General features: G+C 43.6%; 1 protein-coding gene across 3 annotated transcripts in view; it reads left to right on the forward strand.

Annotated features, from left to right (window-relative positions):
- Positions 1 to 15,935: 15,935 nt before the first annotated feature.
- Positions 15,936 to 26,717, forward strand: part of exoc2 (exocyst complex component 2) — a 321,249-nt gene continuing 310,467 nt past the window's right edge. The window contains exon 1 of one of the 3 annotated variants that reach the window (XM_043719385.2): positions 15,936 to 15,996. The gene's annotated coding sequence lies outside the window, so the exon portion shown is untranslated. Of the gene's footprint in view, positions 15,997 to 21,143; positions 21,162 to 26,717 lie in introns of those variants that run through there. The other 2 variants (XM_043719383.2, XM_087978539.1) reach the window with 2 other exon arrangements.

A 26,717-nucleotide genomic window follows, 5' to 3' on the forward strand; every position in this document is an offset into this window, starting at 1 on the left:
TTCAAGTTCCTTGGAATAAAGATCCCCAACAATCTGTCCTGGTCCAGGCATATAAATGTTACAGTTAAGACAGATGTACCAACACCTCTACATCCTTAGAAGACGTAGAAAATTCAGCATGTGCACAATGATTCTTACTGATTTTTATACATGCACCATAGAAATCATCATATCCAGATGCCTCACACCTTGGTGTGGCAAGTGTTCTGCTAAAAACTGCAAGAAATTACCGAGATTTGTGAACGCAGCCCAGTTCATCACTCTGTCTATACTTCCTGCTGTTTCAGGAAATCAGCCAACTTAATCAAAGACCCCTCCCACCCCAGTTATATTCTCTTCCACCCTCTTCCATAGGGCAAAACATCAAAAGTTTGAAAGCAAGAACAGCTTCTTCCCTGCTGTTATCAGACTTTTGCACAGAACTCTCATATATTAAAATTGATCTTTCTCGCAGCTGTAACACTATATTCTACATGCTGCTTTATTACCCTGATGTATTTATGTGTTATATGATTTGCCTGGATAGCACACAAAACAATACTTTTCACTGTATCTCAGAATGTCACAATAATCAAATCAAATCATCGTTGATTCATGGTTATTTCCGAGTTGGTATTTGCATCTTCTACAGTGAAAAAAGCTGTTTAATTCATTTGATATTTCCGTATTTTATCTTATTAATTCCTCAGACTCACTCTCTAGAGCACCACTGCTTATATTACTTACTCTTATTTTTTAAATACCTGTATAAACTCTTATTATCTAATTTTGTATTTCTGGCTACCTCTCTCCCATATTCTAATTTCCCCTTCCTTATTAATATTTTGGTAATTGGAAAGGATACAGGGATTTTGACGGCTTGTTGGACTGGAGGTGGCTACAGAGTTAGTGAAGGACAGGATCACGGAGACAATATAGAACAATACTGATGTTCTGTGAGACTGGGACCTAATCAATAAGCACAGCAGTTGGTGTCTCAAAGTTTCAGAGTATCGTTTACTAAGACTGAAAATCAAACTAAATTCTTAGAAACAAATCATATTCTTGAATTTAAATTAGCTTGACTTTGGCCCATAGCATAATCACCAGATTTTCCTCCCCATTTTATTTTTTTCTACTCTCTAATGTCACACCCAATTAGTCATGTTACCTGTCATTGTCCACTCTTCAGAAAATACCAGTCCCAATGAAAGTCCTAATACAGCAGTAAGTTTGGATCCTGACTTCCTTCATAAAGCAGGCCATGTCCACCAAGGCTGCATTATTACAGAGGCACGGTGCTGCCAATTACATTTATAAGTGATCTACAGAAGAATGATATACATTGAGAGGAAACTGTTAGGATGAGAACTTTAATTTTGAAATTAACCTCTACCAAGTGCCAATTAGCACATTAGTTGATTTTGCAAATCCACTTTTTTATAACAGTGAAGCATCAGAGTACCATGTGGTTATTTTGCAACAATTTTAGCTGTTGGGTTTATTGTGTTCAATGTATATCATCAGGTTATAGATCAATTAGGAACACTAATAAGATATTTTAAGGCATCTTTCCACCTGAGATTTTCTCCTAAAAGCAGATAGTACTGTATCACAACTTAACTAGGAAGAGTGTGCCATAGGTCATGCCTCATTCTTCTATTAGCCATCACAAAATGCATAAAATCCTAATTAGATCACCAAGATGACCAATTTGCCGGACTGACTGCTATTCAGGCACAAGCAATCCACACTACGTTTTGTCACTAAACGAAATAATTTTATTTATTGTAACAAAGTTAACTTTAAAAAAACACAGAAAATAAAGGATTTTTAATGTACTATGTCACTTAAACTATACTCCTTTAAAACCCTTAAATTCTTACACACTCATTCACGATTAAGACAGGCAAGACAAATGGTTTAATAAACATGGGTTCATAAGATATAGGAGCAGAAGTTGGCCATTTGGCCCATCGGGTCTGCTCCACCATTCGATCATGGCTGATATGGTCCTGAGTAGAAAGTGAGGACTGTAGATGCTGGAGATCAGAGATGAAAATGTGTTGCTGGAAAAGTGCAGCAGGTCAGGCAGCATCCAAGGAACAGGAGAATCGACGTTTCGGGCATAAGTCCTGAAGAAGGGCTTATGCCCGAAACGTCGATTCTCCTGTTCCTTGGATGCTGCCTGACCTGCTGCGCTTTTCCAGCAACACATTTTCAGCTCTGATATGCTCCTGACCCCAGTTTCCTGCCTTCTCTCCATATCTCTTCAACCCATTACCAATTAAAAATTTGTCTAACCCTCCTTACATTTACTCACTGTCCCAGCATTCATCCCACTTTTGGATAGCGAATTCCACAGATTCACAACTCTTTACGAGAATTAGTTTCTCAACTCTGTTTTAAATTTGCTACCCTGAAACTTTATTGCTGGAACAGCACAGCAGGTCAGGCAGCATCTAGGGAACAGAAGATTCGACGTTTCGGGCACATGCCCTTCTTCAGGAATGAGCAGAGAGTGTTCAGCAGGAGAAGATAAAAGGTAGGGAGGAGGGACTTGGAGGAGGGGCGTTGGAAATGTGATAGGTGGAAAGAGGTCAAGGTGAGGGTGATAGGTCGGAGTAGGGTGGAGGCGGAGAGGTCAAGAAGAAGACTGCAGGTCAGGAAGGCGGTGCCGGGCTGGAGGGATTCGGCTGAGACAAGGTGGGGGGAGGGGGGATGAAGAAACTGGTGAAGTCCAAGTTCATCCCGTGTGGTTGGAGGGTTCCCAGTCGGAAGATAAGACGCTCCTCCTCCGACCGTCGCGTTGTTGTGGTTTGGCGGTGGATGAGTCCAATGACCTGCATATCCTCGGTGGAGTGGGAGGGGGAGTTGAAATGCTGTGCTACAGGGTGATTGGGTTGGTTCGTCCGGGTGGCCCAGAGGTGCTCTCTGAATCGCTCCGCAAGTAGGCGGCCTGTCTCCCCAATATAGAGGAGGCCACACCGGCTGCAGCGGATGCAGTAGATAATGTGGGTGGAGGTGCAGGTGAATCTGTGGCGGATATGGAAGTTTCCTTTGGGGCCTTGGAGAGAAGTGAGGGGGGAGGTGTGGGCGCAAGTGTTGCACCTCCTGCGGTTGCAAGGGAAGGTGCCGGGAGTGGAGGTTGGGTTGGTGGGGGGTATGGATCTGACAAGGGAGTCGCGGAGGGAGTGGTCTCTACGGAAAGCTGATAGAGGAGGGGAGGGAAATATATCCTTGGTGGTGGGGTCCGTTTGGAGGTGGCGGAAGTGACGGCGGATGATGCGCTGTACATGGAGATTGGTGGGGTGGTAGGTGAGGACCAGTGGGGTTCTGTCCTGGTGGCGGTTGGAGGGGCGGGACTCAAGGGCGGAGGAGCGGGAAGTGGAGGAGATGCGGTGGAGGGCACCGTTGACCACGTCTGGGGGGAAATTGCGGTCCTTGAAGAAGGAGGCCATCTGTGTTGTACGTATTTTGAACTGGTCCTCCTGGGAGCAGATGCGGCGGAGACGAAGGAATTGGGAGAATGGGATGGCGTTTTTACAGGGGGCGGGGTGGGAGGAGGTGTAGTCCAGGTAGCTGTGGGAGTCGGTCGGTTTGTAGTAGATGTCCGTGTTGATTCGGTCGTCTGAGATAGAAACAGAAAGGTCTAGGAAGGGGAGGGAGGAGTCCGAGACTGTCCAGGTGAATTTGAGGTCGGGGTGGAAGGTGTTAGTGTAGTGGATGAACTGTTCAACCTCCTCGTGGGAGCACGAGGTAGCGCCGATACAGTCATCAATGTAGCGGAGGAAAAGATGGGGGGTGGGGCCAGTGTAGTTGCGGAAGATGGATTGTTCCACATACCCTACGAAGAGGCAGGCATAGCTGGGGCCCATGCGGGTGCCCATGGCTACTCCTTTTGTTTGGAGAAAGTGGGAGGATTGGAAAGAAAAGTTGTTCAGGGTGAGGACCAGTTCAGTCAGTCGAAGGAGGGTGTCGGTGGAAGGGTACTGGGTGGTACGGCGGGAAAGGAAGAAGCGGAGTGCTTTGAGTCCTTCGTGATGGGGATGGAGGTGTACAGGGACTGGATGTCCATGGTGAAGATGAGGCGTTGGGGACCGGGGAAGCGGAAATCCTGGAGGAGGTGGAGGGCGTGGGTGGTGTCACGGACGTAGGTGGGGAGTTCTTGGACTAATGGGGACAGGACCGTGTCGAGGTAGGAGGAGATGAGTTCGGTGGGGCAGGAGCAGGCTGAGACGATGGGTCGTCCGGGGCAGTCAGGTTTGTGAATTTTGGGCAGGAGGTAGAAGCGGGCGGTGCAGGGTTGTGGTACTATGAGGTTGGAGGCGGTGGATGGGAGGTCCCCTGAGGTGATGAGGTTATGGACGGTCTGGGAGATGATGGTTTGGTGGTGGGGGGTGGGGTCATGGTCAAAGGGGCAGTAGGAGGAGGTATCTGCGAGCTGGCGTTTGGCCTCAGCGGTGTAGAGGTCGGTGCGCCAAACTACTACTGCGCCTCCCTTGTCAGCTGGTTTGATGGTGAGGTTGGGGTTGGAACGGAGGGAGTGGAGGGCTGTGCGTTCCGAGGGTGAGAGGTTGGAGTGGGTGGGAGGGGTGTGGGAGTTCAGGTAGCGGTTAATATCGCGGCGGCAGTTTGCAATAAAGAGGTCGAGGGCAGGTAGGAGGCCAGCACGGGGTGTCCAGGTGGACGGGGTGTGTTGGAGGTTGGAGAAGGGGTCGTCAGAGGGTGGGTGAGGGTCTTGATTGAAAAAGAAGGCACGGAGGCGAAGGCGGCGGAAGAATCGTTCAATGTCACTCCGTGTATTGAATTCATTGACCCGAGAACGTGTGGGAACGAAGGTGAGACCCCTCCTGAGGACTGATCTCTCATCCTCAGAGAGGGGCAGGTCCGGAGGGATGGTGAACACACGGCAGGGCTACCCCTTAAATTTGCTACCCCTTATCAGAAGACTATGACCTCTTGTTCTAGAATGCCAACAAGTGGAAGCATCCGCTCCATGTCTATTTTATTCACACCTTTTATTGACTTGAATACCTCAATTTGATCTCCCTCATGCTTTTAATTTCCAGACAGTATAGGTCTGAAATGTTCAATCTGTCTTCATATGAAAAACCCCTCATCTCTGGGATGGATCTAGTGAACCTCCTCTGAACTGCCTCCAGTGCCACTACCTCTTTCCTCAATTAAGGGACCAAAACTGTGCACACTACTCCAGGTGTGGTCTCACCAGTACCTTGTACAGTTGCAACAATCCTCCTTTGCCTTTATATTCTATTTCTTTAGCTATAAAAGCCAACATTCTTTTGCTTTCTTTATTTTCTGCTGCAGCTGCATGCTGGTTTTCTGTGACTCATGACCAAGTACACCTAGATCCCTCTGCACTGGAGCACCCCAAAGTCTCTCCCCATTACAATAATAGGTCACCTTCCCATTTTTTTTGACTCAATTGCATGACCTTACACTTATGTACGTTAAACTCTGTCTGCCACATTTTGACCCACTCTCCGAACCTATCTATATCCATTTGTAAGGTTCTTATTTCTTCACTTTAATTCACCATATGACCTATTATTGTGTTGTCTGCAAATTTGGCTATAAAGCATTCTATCCCTGTATCCAAGTTATTAATGTAGACTTTAAATAACTGGGGTCCAAGGACCAAACCTTGTGGCACCCCACTAGTTACATCTTATGGGTGGAAAAAGGTTGTGGACTGACTATATTCAAAAATCTGAAGATCAGACATCCAAACATCAAAGGTGGATTGAATTGTCTCACGTAGTTGATCTTGAATTTAAATATTCATGTCTGTAAAGTGATGGCTGTTCTTCACTTTCATTGTTGATCTGGTGGAACTAGGTCATTTCTTGTTAGAATTTCTTCTTTTAAGCTATCTTGCTTTTTCTATCTTTCCATAGCTCTGCCCTGCTTGCACCCCCATCCCCCATCCCCTCCCCCCATGAAGGTAGAAAGAGAGATAGAGAAAGAAAGGTGGATGCTTCAGTTCGCAGGCTCTAGATATTTCTGACTGCTCTTGCACTTACTGCTTTATAATAAACTACAACTCAACCAGGTGCCAGTTAGGTAGAATTTCACTAACCTACCTGACTTATGGTCCTGCTTAGTCTCAAATTATTTCTCTCACTGCTTCAAAAAACATTTGTCTGGCATAGTTAAAAATATGCATGTCTTGATGTTTCCATGTTGCAAACCTCTCTTCAAATTTCAGCTATGTAGCAGTCCAATTTCCATTTCAGTTTATAGTCCAAACAAACACCGAAGTGTGGTCTCTTATAACCATTTAGGGATTCTGAAGTGTGAGTAGGCTGGAGTTAAAGCAACTAAAACTGTGAAGTTAACAGCTTATAAACATTACAGGGTGGATTTAAAATATTTTCGTGTTTTGTATAAAGCACAAGTCAGGAATTTGGGTGTGGAGCTATGAGACCCACTATTAGCACTAACTCCCAGTAGGTACTCTTGGCAATGATCTTCAATGAGACTGCAAATTGGTTGACTCTGCCCGTATATATTCTTCACCATTAGATGGGCTCTTAAAATAATTATTCTTTCAGAGGGTGTGTGGTGCTGGCTGGATGAACATTCATTGCCCATATTTATTTCCACTGGAGAAGATGTTGGTGAGCTGTCTTTGTGAACCATTGCAGTCCTTGTAGTGCAGGCACACTCACAGTGCAGTTCGCAAGGAATTGCCAAGATTTTGTCCCAGCGACAATAAAGGAACAATGATATAATTCCAAGTTTGAATGGTGTATGCCTTACAGGGAGGTGAACCTGCGGGTGCTGGGGTTTTCATGCACCTGCTGCACTTGTCCTTCTAGGTGATGATGATTGCAGGTTTGGAGCATGCTATTAGAGGAGCTTTGGTGAGTTGCTGCAGTGCAACTTGTAGATGGTAAATACTCCTATCACATTCTATCAGGTTTGGAGGGAGTGATTGTTTAAATTGGTGGATGGAGTGCTAATCAAATGGGCTGCTTTGTCCTGGATTGTGTTGAGCTTCAAGTGTTGTTGGAGATGCACACATCTAAGAAATTGGAGATGATACTATCATACTCCAGACTTTTACCTTGAAATGTGGCCAGGAATGGAGAGACCGAAAGTGATTTACTGGCCACAGAATTCTCACATGGAACTTCATTTGGCTATAACACACAAAAGGTAGGGGTTTATGATTCTGTTATGAAATAATGAAAGTCTTAACATGACTGCCAGCTAACCGCATACAAAAGCAGCAGATAACATACATTTCTGCTTAAAATGCAAAGCGTTTCTACTTTCTAAAGTCTGCAGTTTCACTGTCGCTGGAACAAGTTTGTATCTGCCAGTGATGGGCAACTTATGGCTTAGAAACTGTTTCTTTATGCCACATACCAAAGCAACTGTCGGTTACAGGCTCAAAAATCGAGTACCTGAATGAAGTAGGTTTGCAGCATGTCAGGATGTGGTCAATAATTGGTTGGCTAGTCTGGTTTACCAATGGAAAGTGAAGAGAAAGATCCACTATTGGGAGCTGTGATTCTTCCCACTTGACTCCAATTAATGTTGGAAACCAAACATCCTGCAGCTGGGTTGAACAAGCATTCGAGAGTGGACCAGAGTTCCGTTCTGGTAGACCACGCAATTTCGGTAGCCTAAAGCAATCCTGCACATATTTTTGAGATCGTTAAACACTAAGTGTGCCATACACTAAACTTAGATAAGTGGTCTTTGATCCAATAGGAAGTGTATATGCATTCGTCATGGGAAATTCTACAGATGCAGATTTCTGAATAGGTCAATTGAAATATTTTTAAGCAGAGCTCTGGTCAACACGATGATGAACATTTGCACATGTTGAAATACACTGGGTCAGTGACAGCTTTCCATTTCTTACATCTGCTATTCTTGCAAACTTGTCAAATTATGGAAAATTTTCCAGTGAGTATTTACACTAATTACTCCCTTGAGTAGAGAGGTAGAAGAGACTTTTATGTTATCAGTTTGGCTGAATTCCACCACAGGTCCCAGAGGTAAAAGAACAATCTTCAAACCAACTGCCCAGTCTTTTGCAGAATTGTGCATCCAAAACACAGAGGAGTCAGGAAGCATTAGATCTTTTGGATGTGAAAATTTGTTCTTCTGTATTTAGTCAAAATGGTACTTGTAGCTCCAGACAAAACAACATTGTTTACCTTTTTCAGGAGTTACCAAGCTAAGGCCTCCAATCCATACCAGGTATTTTATTATTGAACAGAAATGACAGTTTATTATTTTAAACCAAATTTAGTATCCTGAAACAATTTGTCTGACTTCAAATGGGCACAATATAACCAACTCTGACTGACTGGAAGATTTTGTGTTCTGTTACGATGTCAGCTGATGGTGTTACTGGAGAAGTCTAATCCCAGGATGAAATATGGCCTGATCGACCATATGCTTTTAGAAACCATTTTTAGTTCACCTGGTGGTCATTCACTGAAATGTAGCCATATGAGACTACAGAATTTCTTTAACACAGAGCATTATTACAAGAAAGACAAAGAAACAATCCAAATTATCCAAGTAGCAAAATCCAAAAAACTCATAAAATTCAATTTTTTTTTCAACAACTTCAGTTTACAGCAATTGAAATACCAACAAATTATACCTTAAATCAAATTCAAATTAAATCAAAGGATTCAGAAGAGATTTACCAGGATGTATGGTTTCCAGCATTAATTTGAGCCAATTCGGAAGAATCACAGCTCCCACTTATGGATCTTTCTCTTCACTTTCTATTGGTAAGCCAGACTAGCCAGGTATGGAAGGTTTGAGTTATAAAGAAAGGTTGGATAGGCTGGGATTTTTTTTTATTGGAGCATGGGAAGTTGAGAGGTGACCTTATAGAAGTTTATAAAATCATAAGGGGTATAGAAAGGGTTAATGGGATGTGTCTTTTTCAGATTTCAAGACTAAGGGGCATATATTTAAGGTGGGGGGAGCTTTAAAAAATACATGAGGGGCAAAGTTTTTACACAGAAGGTGGTTTGTGTATGGAATGAAAGTCCTGAGGAAGCAGTTGATGTGGGCACCATTACAATGTTTAAAAGACATTTGGATAAGTACATGAATAGGAAAGATTTGGAGGGATATGGACAAGAAGGAGGCAAGTAGGACTAGGTTTGGGATTATGTTTGTCATAGACTGGTTGGACCGAAAGGTCTGTTTACATGCTCTGTATTCTACATTGTTAAATTTGACTTGACTGATTCACTACAGTTTCTGCCCTATAAACTTGCATGAATACTCACAAAACTGAAAGCTAAGACTCTCTCAGCTTCTAATACCAGCAGATTTCAAACCCAACTAACGTTTCTGCTCTCTAAGTTGCACAAACCATTTTCTACTGAGTTACTTCCTTAATTGCTCCAGAAAAAAAATTCTAGGAGATTAACCATACTTGATTCTGACCCTAGTCAGGTCTTCTCCAAACTCCCTAAAACTTTCAGAACTGAATTTTACTAGAAGTCAGCTAGTGCAATTTTGGCAAGTTTCTTGGAGGGTTCTTTCTGTAAGCCTGAGCAAGATTTCCCATGTTGTCTCTGAAATTCACCACATCAGCAATTCACCACTCTCCATGTCACCCCACTCATCCTACCTTCCCTCTCACTGCAGGTGGAAGCACTCACCATTGCCTGGAAACCCTCAGACTTATAGTGCCAGTGTTATTTTTAAAGCTCAGCTGAGCACCAGATCAAATGTTATCAATCAGGAGTGCACTTCAATGTGCGCAGTGAGAACGGAACAAAAATCAAATGCTTCTCAAGGCAGATACGTGGCATGGTCGACACCTCATTCCAAATACAAGTGTACGTTTGTAGATCTGTTGCTTTTCAAGGAACAATTACACAGATTACCCTCCTCAGTGTCATCCCACCTTAGAACTCTGTCTAAAGGAGTGCTCCCTCCGTGACTACCTGGTCAGGTCCACGCCCCCTACAACCCACCCTCCCATCCTGGCACCTTCCCCTGCCACCGCAGGAACTGCAAAACCTGCGCCCACACCTCCTCCCTCACCTCCATCCAAGGCCCTAAAGGAGCCTTCCACATCCATCAAAGTTTTACCTGCACATCCACTAATATCATTTATTGCATCCGTTGCTCCCGATGCGGTCTCCTCTACATTGGGGAGACTGAAAGCCTCCTAGTAGAGCGCTTTAGGGAACATCTCCGGGACACCCGCACCAATCAACCACACTGCCCTGTGGCCCAACATTTCAGCTCCCCCTCCCGCTCTGCCGAGGACATGGAGTCCTGAGCCTCCTTCACCACCGCTCCCTCACCACCAGACGCCTGGAGGAAGAATGCCTCAATATCCGCCTCGGAACACTTCAACCCCAGGGCATCAATGTGGACTTAAATAGTTTCCTCATTTCCCCTTCCCCCACCTCACTCTAGTTCCAAACTTCCAGCTCAGCACTATCCCCATGACTTGTCCTACCTATCTTCTTTTCCACCTACCCACTCCACCCTTCTCCCTGACCTATCACCTTCATCCCCTTCCCACCTCACCTATTGTACTCTATGCTACTTTCTCCCCACCCCCACCCTCCTCGAGCTTATCTCTCCACGCTTCAGGCTCTCTGCCTTTATTCCTGATGAAGGGCTTTTGCCCGAAATGTCGATTTTGCTGCTCCTCAGATGCTGCCTGAACTGCTGTGCTCTTCCAGCATCACTAATCCAAAATCTGGTTTCCAGCATCTGCAGTCATTGTTTTTACCTAAAAGAGTGCTATTCCATCCAATGCCTACTATAACCTAACATTGCCCCACTGTTCAATGTGGGAAAGCCTTCAAACGGTTGAAAATGTTCACTTTTATTCACTAAATCCAAAGAAATTAATTAGCAAACAAAAGCTACATTTGTCTCAGAGAAAAGACAAGCCTATTGGGCACCACTAAATTTATAGTCAATGGCTAATGACTGCACCTATCTCTAATTTTATGGAACCAGAAGTCCTTTTTGGCTTGTTGCACATGGCATTGCAGTGCTCTACTATACAGAAGGTGGTTCTTGCTCAATGTCCTCAACTTCCCATTCTGAATAGTGCTCCCGCTCTTCCAGTTCTTCAGCTCCTGTCCCAGTTCTGCAAGGCACAGGATACAAACAGGATTATATTGCACACGCTATGTGGAGTGCACAGAAAAATCCTAAAAACAAACCAAACATTGGAACATCATCTACAACAAACCTATTGTCTACGCCATAATGGCCCTGCAGAAGAATGGGTTACATTGTATCTATGTTTGGACTCCGTCAGGGGACCACATAATGAAGTCATCAACCATGGTTGCAGAAGGTAGCACTTGTCTCCCAGTAACCATCTTTGTTAAGCATTCAGCCCTTGGAACAAAGCAGTAAATGAGACTTCTCGAGTATACACACATCATGGTGCAGACCTCTATGTTGTGGTACCAATGGCCACAAATGACCTGCACACTAATGGAATGAAAGTCCATCATATTATGAGATGGCACTCTCAATGCAACATGTACACAATCTATAGCAGTCTGCACCTGGAGGATGCCAGATATGTTGCCAAAGTCTATTGTCTGAGCTGCAGTACTGATTTTGTCACTGGGAAATGAGCTAAAGCAGTGTGATCAGAAAAATCTTAATACATTTGTGGATCAAAGGTTGTCAGGTCCCATATAGGTTCCCAGTGGCTCCTTAGAAGCAGGTAGTTGCATGCAAGTTTAGCGCAACTTTGACAGTCACCCGCCCCTCCACATAGAGGAAGACATTGGCTTAGTGGTATTATTGCTGGGCTGTTAATTCAGAGACCAGGTAATGTTCTATGGACTTGGGTTTGAATTCTCCTATCGCAGATGGTGGAATCTGAATTCAAGTTTAAAAGTAAAAATTTGGATTTAGGGGTCAAATAATGATCACGAATCCATTGTCGATTGTTGAACCCTTCTGGTTCACTAATGCCCTTTATAGAAACAAATTGCCATCCTTAACTGGTCTGGCCTACATGTGACTCCTGACCCATAGCAATGTGGTTGGTTCTTCACTGCCCTCTGGGCAATAACTGCAAGCCTAGCCAGAAATGCCCTCATCCTCTGAATGAATAAGAAGAAGTGCTGCAGCTCCAATTCCAGCAGTGGACATAATTTTGTGACAGTGTTATGGGATATCCTCAATCTACAGCAAAACTGTGCCTTGCTCCTCTGGTGGAAATGGCATGGAAGACAAAAGATTATAGGATGTAGAGGAATCTTATGGACTATTATTGGAGGATCAGATATTTTCCTCTTGACATTGAGAATCTCATTACTGCCAATCTCACCCACATTACTCAACATTCTTGTTAATGTCTTTCAGGAACTGGGAAGATTCTGTCTTCAATGTATGGGTCTTCTAAACCAAAAATTAATCTTGATTATCCTAAACTGCAAACTGCAAACTTTAATGCCTTCAGTGTTCACTTCACCTGTCATAAACCACCCCAGTATAAACAATTTTCCATCAACTTTCCAGAGCATTCCTGCTCTCTGACACACACTGGATTAGGTCACTGTTCCAGAAAGACTGCCTCACCCAGCTTTCTCTAAAACAAATCTTTCACAATATTTTAAAATCCAACCCGTAAAAATGATATTTGTCTGTACAATAGTCATCTCATGCTGTCTTTGTAGCTACTATCTGTAAGAATAGGACATCTATACATCAGTTTACATGAATAAACACGGCTTACTGCTGCTGCCTCAGGTCATTTACTGAAGAAGTTTTACATGCCTTTGTTTCTTCTATAGTTCGCGATGTTCATTCTCTTCCATTTAAGATTAAATGCATTCTAAAACAGCAGCCCATACCCTAACTTGCACCAAGTCTAACTGTTCCTTCACTACCCTCGATGTAGTTGATTTACACTTGGTTGAGCAATGCCTTGGTTTTAAAATAACCATCATTGTTTCCAATGATGTATGTCGTTAGACCATAAGACCATAAGACAGAGGAGTGGAAGTAAGGCCATTTGGCCCATCAAGTCCACGCCGTCATTTAATCATGGCTGATTGGCATTTCAACTCCACTTACCCACACTCTCTCCATACCGCTTAATTCCAAGCAAGATCAAGAATTTATCAATCTCTGCCTTGAAGACATTTAACGTCCTGGTCTCCACTGCGCTCTGTGGCAATAAATTCTACAGGCCCATCACTCTCTGGCTAAAGAAATGTCTCCTCACTTCCATTCTAAATTGACCCCCTTTAATTCTAAGGCTGTGCCCATGGGTCCTATGCTCTCCGCCTAACAGAAACAACTTCCCAGCATCCACTGTTTATAAGCCATGCATTATCTTGTAAGTTTCTATTAGATTTACAGCATCTATCCTTGCTTCATATCTTTGTTACTTCTGTCCAATTTACATATTCACAAATTTACTGGCTCAACTATTGGTAGACCCTTCAGCTGCTCAGGTCAGAACCTGTCTCTAAATTTCTCCACCTCTCTTTTTTCCTTTAAGAAGCTGTTTATACCTTGAACAGATTTGGGCTTTTTATCTCAGGGAAGATATATTGGCATTGGAGGCAGTCCAAAAAAGGCTCACAAGGTTGATCAGGGATATGGAGACATTTTCGTACGAAGAGAGCTGGAGTAGCTTGGGCTTGTACTTATTGTAGTTTAGAAGGATTAGAAGGACCTTGACAGGGTAAATGCAGAGACATCGTTTCCCCTTGTGGGGGAGTCAGGAACTAAGTGCATAATTTTAGAAACAAAAAACAGAAGTTACTGGAAAAACTCAGCAGGTCTGGCAGCATCTGTGAAGAGAAATCAGAGTTAATGTTTCGGGTCTGGTGATGCTTCCTCAGAACTGAGGAAGGCCCACTGAACCTGAAATGTTAACTCTGGTTGGCTTCAGACATGCTGCCAGGCGTACTGAGCTTCTCCAGCAACTTCTTACAGCATCTGTGCTTTCGGTTTTTATTTTGCATAATCTCCGAGTTTGGGTTTGCCCATTTAGAACAGAGATGAGGATGATTTTATTCTCTCAGATGGTAGTAAATCTGTGGAATTCTTTGCTGCATGGGAATCAAGTATTATGAGAATAAGACAGGAAGTGAATTTGAGGATTATCAGAATCAGCCGTAATCACATAGAAAGTGGACTTCAAGGGTTGAGTGGGCTATTTCTGTTCCTACATCTTATGGTCTTATATTGATTTGGACTGGTGAGAATGCTGTCACTTTTCTTTAAAGAAATAGTGGGGGATGATTTACATTTATCTGAGGGAAGCTGAAACCTTGAGGTGAAAATCTGATTGAAAAACCCTCCTAGGAGACCTGTATTTGGCATAAATCTCCAGGTAACTATTGAAAGCAATCTGTAGAATTTGAAATATAATTTTAAGCAAATAAATATGCTGTAAACTGGTACTGTTACATATAGATCATGGTTCATATATGGAAAAAGCTATTTATGATGCGTAATTGTAGGAGAAAGCATATGTACATTTGAGGTTAATGCTTACTCATAACAGACTCGTAGCGGTGCTCAGCAGCCACCCTTGCTTATAATGTGACTGCAGGGTAAATAGCACTTCCGCAGGAAGCAGTTTGTAGGGCTTGGGAACATGTACCCAAATGGGCAGACAGGTGGTTCTTTTTCAGTCAAAAAGTGTGGTACTGGAAAAGCAGGGGCGGTCAGGCAGCATCCAAGAGGTGGGAGAGTCTACGTTTCGAGCATAAACTAATGAAGAGCTTACGCTTGAAATGCTGACTCTCCTGCTCCTTGGATGCTGCCTGACCAGCTGTACTTTTCCAGCACCACACTTTTTGACTCTGATTTCCAGCATCTGCAGTCCTCACTTTCTCCTAGGTGGTTCTTTCTGTCTAGCTTCAGGTTCCATTTGTTGCAACATTGTAATCAGCAAACATGAGGATCATGAGGAGGGAGGGAACAGGCCATGGCTACCCACAGGGGAACCAAAGTAGCTTCTTCTCAGTGTCCTGGGTGTACATGCTGGGGTTTCATCTTTCATGGGATGCTCGAGTGGGCGGCACGGTGGCGCAGCGGTTAGCCATGCTGTCTCACAGGACCACAGTCCCAGGTTTGATTCCAGCCTCGGGCAACTGTCTGTGTGGAGTTTGCACATTTTCCCTGTGTCTGTGTGGGTTTCCTCTGGGTGCTCTGGTTTCCTCCCACCATCCAAAAATGTGCAGGTCAGGTGAATTGGCCAAGCTAAATTGTCCATAGTGTTAGGTGCATTAGTCGGGCGGCAGTGGGTTACTCTTCGGAGGGTCGGTGTGGACTTGTTGGGCTGAAGGGCCTATTTCCACACTGTAGGGAATCTTATCTAATCCGTATTTGCCATGGGGCAAGCAAATGACTGAATATGGGAGAGAATTTAGCTTTACTTGGCCCCAGCCAAGAATCATGATTTGGATGATGCTTGAATACACTGACGTTTTGTCCATCCACACAACAGGACCCTGTGGCATTAGTCTCCAGGAGGGATATAGAGGCTGACCTTCAAGTGATGGTCAAAAAGAAGCTGCAGATGCCGAAAATCAGATACAAAAAAACCCAGAAATTGGTGGGGGGAAAAGTAAACTGGGTAGGTCAATGGAGAGAGAACAGAGTTAGGCAGGTGGTGTGTGAATGGAGTTACTCAGGTCTGGCGACTGTTATTTTGAAAGTGTTTCTGTGTCTAATAGTGGGCCCCTCACGATTTTGTTGCGAATCTCTGACACAGTCACTCCCCTTTAGTCTTGGCGTTTAGTACCTGAGTTCCATAGCGAGAATTTGAACAGATAACCTCGAGCGTGGCGAAGCAAGTACACCATCAATTGCACCACGTTTCAGATCCACCAACAGTCTCCCTGGCAACAAGAAGCTGACCTCAGTCACACAGGCCACGTGAGCGCTCAGTGACCCCCGGCGGTGATTTACAGCTTGACCCGGATGTTGTTTCCGTGCGGCCGGTGATGGAGCGAAGCGAGTGAGATTGCTGGAGCGAACAACTGAGTGAGTTAAGAGGAGGAGGAGGAGGAGGGAGCGGGACAAACGCTCGGTCTCCATGATGTCTTGATTGCCGGCAGTGGAAGCGGGAACTTACCGGTCTTGGTCCAGTCGGGCTCGCGCTGCGGGGGTGGGCTCGGGTCGGGCTCCTCCGGGACGGACCTGGAGGCTGGGCCGCCTCTAGCTTCAGGTCATTTCCGACCTTTGTATTACACACCTGCTTCCATCGGTAGTTCCCCTGAACTCAGGAAAATAAACTCTATTCCGATTGCAGGAGATAGTGTACACTGTCTGGGCAAAACCAAAACTGAGAGGTTCACTTCAGTGTGTTGAAGCACATCTTATTTAATGCTTTGATTTCACTGTCCAGCTATTTATTTGATTGAGCCAGGCTACCACAAACATAAAAGTCGCCATAGTCTTATCAGATCATAGAAGAGTGATGATGGTTTAACATGAGGCTCACCACACCTCAGGCGAAAGGAAAAGGCCTGATTCATGGTACCCTCACCTGGTGCGGGAGCAGTAGTGATGTGTAGAGAATTAATCTTGAAACGCGTAGTGGATGTCTGGATCCAGGTTATTCCTTTCATCATAAAAGCGATTGGAGTCATCTTAGGCTTCACAGGTTAGGTGTAATAATGTATTATTTGAGGTACTCTTGGTTGTAAGGTGATTATGAAAGTATAATGTGTTAATATCTGAGGACAAGATGTGTATCTTGAGCTGTTAATTTTTAATCTTTTGATTAATGGTAGCTAAATGAAGTATTTGTTAGTTGACTAATTTGGTGATTTTCTGGTTGCCACTCATTGGAAGTTATAAACCTACAAAAAAGTAATTGCTACTTGTTATAAAAAGCAATATAATTTTCTTTCAATGCTAAGCATAAATCAAAAAGAATCTTGATATTGAGATCTCCAGGTTGTTTTCATCCCGACTAGTTTGGCGAAAGATGTGGTTAGAAAGCTGATACATACATGCATGTAGTGTGTCAACAGCTAGGTTTTTTTCTTATCATTTGATGTTTCTATAACATACAATGGTAACACTTCTATGATAAAAATCACTCGTAGGATATGGGCACCACTAACTGGGCTAGTATTTATTGCTTATTCATAGTTGTTCTTGATAGAGTGATGGTGAGCTGCCTTCTTGAACTGCAGCAATCTATTTGGTGTGGATATGTCTACAATACTGTTAGGAAGGGCATTTTAGGTTTTGACCCAACAACAGTAAAGGATAACGATATGTTTCCAGCTCAGTATAGTGTGATGTGAATGAGGTTATGTATTATTATTTGATGTTGTATAGTATTACTGGGTATTATGTTGTATCAGTGTCCCAATAAGATGTGTCATGAGAGCATTGGAAGTCACTCTAAGCCATTAGTCAGGTTGTTCAGACTTGTTTCAGGTTCTTAGAGTGGACAGCTTTGGAATAAAGCGTGTTCGATTGCAGTAAACAATGTTCTTTAGTTCTGGCTGGAGTTTAATAATTCCTAGTACAGATTAGGGAGAAACTTGCAGGTCATTGTGTTCCCACAGAGCTGCTGTTTTTGTACTTCTTAATGATAGTCTTTGAGTTTGGAACATGCTGTTTAAGGACCCTTGGTGAATTTCTGCAGTGCAACTTATAGATGGTACACATTGCTGCTACTGAGTGTCAGTGATGGAGGGTGTGAATGTGATGCCAGTGAAGGGGGCTGCTTTGGCCTAGTGGTATAAAACTCCTTGGGTGTTATTGGAGCTGCATTCGTCCAGGTGAGTGAAGAGTATTCAGTTCCACCCATTACTTGTGCCTTATAGATGGTGACCAGGTTCTGGTGGGGTAAACCTGCTCACTATATGATTCCAAATCTCTGATCTGCCCTTGCAGCTAAAGTATTTATATTGGTTGTCTAACTTAAAAAGATTGCACGTACCTATCTAGTCATAGCCAGAAAATTATCTGCAGTGGCTACTTTCTCATTCTGGCATTGTTTTCTCTGGCCACTAGAATAAGTCATTACTTATTCTAGGTCTGCTCTTATTTCTTGTTGTCTTGCTGCAAATTTGCAACATTCTGTGAAAATATAATATTAGTTTCCTGCATGCACATTGTGAAGACACAGTTTGTGTGTGCACGCAAAAGGGAATTAGAATTTAGTTAGTGTTGCATGTAAATGGTTTATCTCTGTTTACTTGTACCTAATTAGTTTTCACTTGTGAAAATAAAGATAATTCACGTTCAGTGCAGAAACCTAATCTGTGCTTTCCATCAACCTTGGTCTGAATATAAGATAAATTGGACTACTGTGCATACTATGAAACCACCTTTAATATTAGGTATGACTCTGGGAATAGCAGGGCTTGATTTTTTGGTGCATACTGCAGTGGATCTTAACACAACCTACTTAATCTGCTCGCAGAATGGATCAGTCAGAATACAATAAATATTGATTATATATGGTTTTGTTTGCTGTGGGCAATAAATCTTTTTGATAAGGTCCAGTTGATTGTTGTCAAAATGTCAAAAAGCATTTCTGGTGGATGCATTCGGAGAATGGCAGAGGAGATGCAGAGACAGAGAAGTTTGGAAAAGTATTTGAGTGTGCAGGTGAATTGTTCTTTATGACTCTAAGTAGCATTGCAAGTGGACAGCCAGGGAATTCCTAGAAGCATGGCACTCATTCACAAACTCCATCAACAAACACATCGACCTGGACCCAATTTACCGGCCACTACAGCGGACAGCTGAAACTGACAACCGGAAGCGGCAGGGACAGGCCACTATAAATGCCGGAGGAAACATTTGAAGAAGGCATTTGGCATGCTTGCCTACATGGGTCAGAATATTGATATAGGATTTGGGATGTCTTGTGGCTGTACAGGGCATTAATGAGGCCATTGGAATACTGTCTTCATTGTTGTGGTTCTGTTCGCCGAGCTGGAAATTTTTGTTGCAAATGTTTCGTCCCTGGCTAGGTGACATCCTCAGTGCTTGGGAGCCTCCTGTGAAGCGCTTCTGTGGTGTTTCCTCCGGCATTTATAGTGGCCTGTCCCTGCCGCTTCCGGTTGTCAGTTTCAGCTGTCCGCTGTAGTGGCCGGTATATTGGGTCCAGGTCAATGTGTTTGTTGATGGAGTTTGTAGATGAGTGCCATGCTTCTAGGAATTCCCTGGCTGTTCTTTGTTTGGCTTTCCCTATAATGGTAGTGTTGTCCCAGTACGACAAGCAACATGATTTCGACTGGGACAACACTACCATTATAGGGCAAGCCAAACAAAGAACAGCCAGGGAATTCCTAGAAGCATGGCACTCATCCACAAACTCCATCAACAAACACATCAACCTGGACCCAATATACCGGCCACTACAGTGGACAGCTGAAACTGACAACCGGAAGCGGCAGGGACAGGCCACTATAAATGCCGGAGGAAACACCACAGAAGCGCTTCACAGGAGGCTCCCAAGCACTGAGGATGTCACCTAGACAGGGGACGAGACGTTTGCAACAAAAATTTCCAGCTCGGCAAACAGAACCACAACAACGAGCACCCGAGCTACAAATCTTCATCCTAAGTTTGAATACTGTCTTCAATTCTGATTGCCTTGAGAGGGTGCAGAAAAAGATGTACAAGACTGAAGGATTTGAGTTATAGGGAAAGGTTGAGTAGGCTGAGTTTTTTTTTCCCTGGAGCATCCGGTTGATGGGATGACATTGTAGAGATTTATAAAATCATGACGGGCATGGATAGGATGAATAGCCAAGTTATTTTTCCTAGGATGAGCGAGTCTAACACTAGAGGGCATTGGTTTAAGGTGAGAGGGGATAGATTTAAAAATGACCTGAATGGTAATTTTTTTCACCCGGAGAATAATGCACATATGGAACGAGCTGCCAGAGGAAGTGGTGGAGGCAGGTACAGTTACAACATCTGGGTGGATATATGAATTGAATGGGTTTAGAGAGGTATGGGCCAAGTGCTGGAAAATGGGACTGGGTCAGACGATTCTCCTGTTCCTTGGATGCTGCCTGACCTGCTGTGCTTTACCAGCAACACATTTTCAGCTCTGATCTCCAGCATCTGCAGGCCTCACTTTCTCCTCGAAACTCTGTATCATACAGGAACAGTGAATGAATGAGAAATAGTCCAGGTAACAGAATAAACTAAAGTTGAAAAGAATCGATGACTTGCAGGGAAGACGTTTCTGTACTTTAATTTGAAGGTAATGATGACCATAAGGTTTTCTTTGGGTGGGCTAAAGTAAACTTAGAGTTGGGTCACATTAGAACGAGGTGTATGATTTTTTTTGTGTGTGATAAAGAATGTGCAGGTCAGAAACTCAGCTTTGAGATGAACAGAGTAAAAGCTGGAAAATCTCAGCAGGTCTGGCACCATCTGTAAGGAGAGAAAAGAGCTGACGTTTCGAATCTAACTGACCCTTTGTCAAAGCTAAAAAAAGGGAGAAATAGGGAGGTATTTATACTAAGCTGAGAGAAGGTGAGCCATGGCTCCAGAAGCAAAGGTGATAAAGAGGTGATAATGACAGTGCATGGAGAGATTATAGGGAGATTAGGAGCTGTGAATGACCAAGGCTGAAGCCAGTGCTATGTGACAAAATATGTGGGGGATGGGTGAAGCAGAGACAAAATTGAAAACAGGGGAGAAGGGTAGCAAAGGGGGAAGAGGAAAAAGGTGATAAGAGAGTGGGGAGCAAGTGAAATAGAGACAATCGAGAAATATGAGATACAGAACAATGAAAAAAAATTAAAAAGAGGTAAATAAAATAAATGAAATAAAATTACGGAGCAGAATGAAAACAGAGGGGTCGAGATGGGATAATCATCTGAAGTTGTTGAATTCAGTGTTGAGACCGGGACAGCTTTGAGAGAGTGTAAGTCGGTGCTGCTGGAGAGAGGTGTCGAGTGCTTCTTGCTACCTTTGCTTCTGAAGCCATGGCTCACCTTCTCTCAGCCTAGTATAAATACCTCCTATTTCTCCCTTTTTTTAGCTTTGACAAAGGGTCAGTTAGACTCAAAACGTCAGCTCTTTTCTCTCCTTACAGATGCTGCCAGACATGTTGAGATTTTCCAGCATTTTCTCTTTTGGTTTCAGATTCCAGCATCCGCAGTAATTTAGTTTTATTTGAGATGGACAGATTATGCACCCAATGAAGGCATTCTCATGTAAGTAAATCTACAGTTTCAGAAAAGAAAGGAAAACTACACTTAATCAGCCTCTTCATCCGGAAGAAGTAATGTATCAAAATCATGAAAACCTAGTTACATAGGGTTCCTTGATGTTCAATATATATTTGACAGATTTTCATAAAAGTATTTTCATTTAACTTCTCTAATATTCTTGCCTAACAAAATCTAATCCCTCAGTTGTGAAAGTACCAGAATCTAGATTTATGAGTTTTAAGATTTTAAGATTTGCATTACTTTTTGTTTGAAAACGTTCTTCCTTATTTACTCCTGAAATAGCCTGGCTCTAATTTCCGAATTAGTCCCTCTCCCATTCTGGATAACCCAAAAGAGAATTAGTTTTAAGTTCTACGACTCTGGCAGGAGGAGTGCGCTGAAAATTAAGCCCCACTATTTACTGAACAACACCGCGTGTAACTGACTTATACAGTGATCAAAAATTGCCATTTTTTTCCACTTTATAACTGCTATTAAGACCAAATACAACTTTCACCAGGCTTTTCAATAAACTCAAATACAAGACATTGATTATATATCCTTCAAACAAGTGGCAAATTGCTTGTCAACCAGCTGAATTAAATGAAGTATGTCTTTTCTCAGACCCATACGCACACACAGGACAAAGACATATGTGATTCTGCAATGTTATTATGGGTGAGGAAAGCATTATGCAAAAGAGGAAAAGAAACAACACTTCTAAGGGTCAAGGGATGAATTCAGGCAACAAAAATCACATGACTTCTCTCAGTTCCTTTTGAATTTCTGTTGATGAAATTCAATTGATGACAGTTGCAGGACACTCGAAAATCTTTGGTTTAGATTTCTGATTCAGTTGAGCTATGTAACTGTGGATCTAGAGAATGCTTTAAACTAAGTACTGGGGACCAGGGAAGAAAACTGGATTAATGTGATAAATCAATTTGAGATAAATAGACAAGGCTAAAGTAAAAAGTATTGATATGGGAAATGATAAACTGTTCTTGATAGGAAGGGATAGAGGGTGCATATATTTAAGAGTAAGTCAATAGGTAAGTATAGAGGGTACAAAGATAATATGTGTATGCACAGAGCGTTCAAAGCCGATACTGATACCATAAATAAATGCAGTTATAGCTATTACAGAGACCTGAGTGCAGCATGACAAAGTGCCATGAATCTTGAAGGGTAGAGGATATTTCCAATAACAGTAAGCTAGGGAAAGGTGAAGGATGGCTTATTATGGGAGTGGTCTGCTGATTCCCTAAAAGGACCATAAGATCAAGTATAAAGGAAGATATAATAAGAGCTTGTCATTCAATTATTACAAAAACTTTGTCATCTTATTGATTAGAAAAGTTAAGTGGGCAAAACTAGCCTACTTGAGGAGCTTGTAGAATGGTTTCATTAAGACCTGATGTTTTGGTGAATCTGTGCTGTACCTCTTCTATACCTTTTCTAAGATGCAAGTTTTTCATGTAAAGGGTAGTGTGTGCCTGGAACACGCTGCCAGAGGAGGTGGTACAACACAATAGCAGCATTCAGGAAGCACCTGGGTGCATACATGAATAGGATGGGAATAGACGGATACAGATCCTGTAAGCGAAGACCATTTTAGTATGAGAGGGCGAAATGTGTCAGGGAAGGCTTGGAGAGCTGAAGGGCCTGTTCCTTTGCTGAATTGTTCTTTTTTTCTTTTATGTACCTCTTTCTTGAAAGTACTCAATGTTTTGGCCTCAACCATTTTCTGTGATAATGAATTCAACAGGCTCACCACAAAGAAATTTCTCCTTGTTTTAGTCCTAAAACGTTTACCCCTTATTTTTTAAACTGAATTCCTGGTTCAGGACAACCCATCATCAGGAACATCTTTCCTGCATCTAACCTGTCTAGTTCTCTCAGAATTTTATAGGTTTCCATGAGATTCCCCTTATTCTTCTGAAGTCCATTGAATGCCATCCTAACTGACTCAATGTTTCCTCATACATTAGTCCTGCCATCCCAGTGACCAATTTGGTAATTTATCACACTCCCTTTATACCAAGAACATCCTTCCTCCAAATAAGGAGACCAAAGCTTCACATGATATTCCAGATATACCTTGCCAATACCCTGTATAATTGCATTAAGTACTTAGAATCATAGAGATATTCAGCATGGAAACAGACCCTTCGTTCCAGTTCGTCCATGCTGACAGATATCCTAAACTAAATCTAGTCCCATTTGCTAGCACTTGACCTATATCCCTCTAAATCTTTCCTGATCATGTACCCATACCCATCCAGATGCCTTTTAAATATCGTAATTATACCAGCCTCCATCTCTTCCTCTGGCAGCTCAGGTTTATATTTCCTTGGAAGTGGAGTCACAGGTAGATGGGATAGTGAAGAAGGTGTTTGGTATGCTTTCCTTTATTGGTCAGAGCATTTCATATAGGAGTTGGGATGTCATGTTGCGCCTGTACAGGACAATGGTGAGGCCATTTTTTGGAATATTGTGAGAATTCTGGTCTCTTTCCTTTCAGGAGGACATTGTGAAACTTTAAGGGGTTCAAAAAAGATTTAGAAATGGATGTTGCCCGGGTTGGAGGATTTGAGCTATAGGCGGAGGCTGAATAGGCTGGGGCTGTTTCCCTGCAGTGCCGGAGGCTGAGGGGTTTATAGAGGTTTATAAAATCATGAGGGGCATGGATAGGGTAAATTGACAAGGTCTTTTCCCTGGGATGGGGGAGTCCAGAACTAGAGGGCATAAGTTTAGTGTAAGAAGAGACAGTTTTAAAAAGCATCTAAGAGGCAAGGTTTTCAAGGACAGGGTGGTATGCATGTGGAATGAGCTGCCAAAGAAGGTGGTGGAGGCTGATACAATTACAACATTTTAAAAGGCTGAACCTTCTTGTTATGAAGGTCAGCATACATTTGGCCATTTTTTTACTGCCTGTTGCACCTGTATGCTTACGTTTAGTGACTGGTGCACAAGAGCATTTTTGAACATTCCCCTCTCTCAATTTTCAGCCATGAAATAATAATCTGCCTTCCTATTTTTGCTAATAAAGTGGAATTTCTCACATTTACCCACATTATTACTGCAGGTTTTGAGAATATTTGTAGCGCAGGTTGAGGTTCTGGGGGTAAAGTTTGCTTACTGAGCTGGAAGGTTCGTTTTCAGACATTTCGTCATCATACTAAGTAACATCACCAGTGAGCCTTTGGTACAGCACTGGTGGTATGGTTCACTTTTTATTTATGTTAGGTTTCCATGGGTTGGCAATATCATTTCCTGTGGTGATGTCATTTCCTGTTCTTCTTTGGACTGGTTGATAAATGGGATCCAAGTCAATGTGTTTGTTGATAGAGTTCCCGTTGGAGTGCCATGCTTCTAGGTATTCTTGTGTGTGTCTCTGTTTGTTCGGCTTGTCCTAGGATGGATGTGTTGTCCCAGTCAATAGGTGTCCTTCCTCATCTGTATGTAAAGATACTAATGAGAGTGGGTCATGTCTTTTTGTGGCTAGTTGATGTTCATATATCCTGGTGGCTAGTTTTCTGCCTGTTTGTCCAATGTAGTGTTTGTTGCAGTGCTTGCAAGGTATTTTGTAAATAACAGTAGTTTTGCTTATTGTCTGTATAGGGTCTTTCAAGTTCCTTAGCTGCTGTTTTAGTGTGTTGGTGGGTTTTTGGGCTACTATGATGCCAAGAGGTCTGAGTAGTCTGGCAGTCATTTCCGAGATGTCTTTGATGTAGGGAAGAGTGGCTAGGGTTTCTGGACGCGTTTTGTCAGCTTGTTTGGATTTGTTGCTGAGAAAGCGGCAGACTGTGTACATTAGGTGCCTGTTCTTTTTGAATACACTGTTTCGGTGATTTCCTCTGCTGCAGTGTATGGTGACTTGTTGGAATGATGTTCTAATGCAGTTCCGTTTGTGAGTATTGGGGCGATTGCTTCTGTAGTTCAGTATTTGGTCCATATGTGTTGTTTTCCTGTAGACACTGATTGGAAGTTCCCCATTGGCTGTTCGCTCTACTGCGACATACAGGAATGGCAGTTGTTGTTTTTCTCCTCTTTAGTGAATTTTATGCCAGTAAGGGTATTATTGATGGTCTTGAAGGTTTCCTCTAATTTGTTTTGTATAGTGATGACAAAGGTACCACTCACGTAGCGGACCCAAAGTTTGGGTTGGATGGTTGACAGAGCTATTTGTTAGAGTCTCTGCATTATTGCCTCTGCTAAGAACCCTGGAATTGGAAATCCCATGGGTGTCCCATTGGTTTGTCTGTAGGTTTTGTTGTTGAAGGTGAACTGGGTGGTAATGCGTAGGTCCACTAGCTTGGTGATATTGTCCTTGCTAATGAAGTTGGTGGTGTTTGGTGTATATGTCTTTGGTTCTTTTAATACTGTAGTCAGTGTTTCCGGGTGAGGTTGATGTTGATAAATGTGAATAGGGATTCCTCTGGCCTCGGAATCTACTCAGATGCCATTAGCCATGCGGCTGATGCAGCTGCCACCCTCACGCTGATTGATGATGTCACTTCCGCCCCATCATGGCCACTCCCACAACCACTTCCACCCCTCGCAATTCCTCATGCATCACACGTGACATCACTTCCGCCCCTCACATCATCGCTGATACCACACGCTCAATGACTTCTGCCACCCCTACTGCCGTGGTCACCACCACTTTCGCCCCCACCAGCGCCACTCACCTGCATTCTGCTGACATGCCCCCCAGAGACCCCACTGTCACTATCCCCACCCCCCAGAACCCCGAGGGGAACACTACCCCTGCTCATGACTCCACCCCCATTCCCCCTACCATCACACCCACTCCAGATACCGGTTCTGCCCCCACTCCCAGCTCTTCACCCACACCAGATCCCAGCTCCCAGCCTTGCCGAGTTTTCACCATCCCTCCAGACCTCCCCCTCACTGAGGACGAACGATCAGTCCTCAGCAAAGGACTCACCTTCATCCCCCTCCGTCCACACATCAATGAATTTAATACACGCCGTGACGTCGAACAATTTTCCGTCGCCTCCGAGCTTACTTTCACAATCAGAATTCCCGCCCGCCTTCCGAGGACCCTTCGCCCACCTCCAACACACTGCATCCACCTGGACACTCCGCGCTGGCCTATTACTTGCCCTCGACCTCTTCATTTCCAACTGCCACCGGGACATTAACCGCCTCAACCTGTCTACCCCCCCCTCCCCCACTCCAACCTTTCACCCTCACAACGCGCAGCCCTCCAATCCCTCTGCTCCAATCCCAACCTCACCATCAAGCCAGCGGATAAAGGGGGTGCAGTAGTAGTCTGGCGCACTGACCTCTACACCGCTGAAGCCAAACACCAACTCGAGGACACCTCTTCCTACTGCCCCCTCGACCATGACCCCACCCTCCATCACCAAATCATCATCTCCCAGACCATACAGAACCTCATCACCTCAGGAGATCTCCCACCCACAGCTTCCACTCTCATAGTCCGGGAATCCCGCACTGCCCGGTTGTACATCCTTCCCAAGATCCGCAAACCTGACCACCCTGGCCGACCCATTGTCTCAACATGCT

The sequence above is a fragment of the Chiloscyllium plagiosum genome, unplaced genomic scaffold (assembly GCF_037043375.1).
Source record: "Chiloscyllium plagiosum isolate Xiang-an unplaced genomic scaffold, Cpla_swu_hap1 HiC_scaffold_34, whole genome shotgun sequence".
NCBI classification, from domain to species: domain Eukaryota; kingdom Metazoa; phylum Chordata; class Chondrichthyes; order Orectolobiformes; family Hemiscylliidae; genus Chiloscyllium; species Chiloscyllium plagiosum.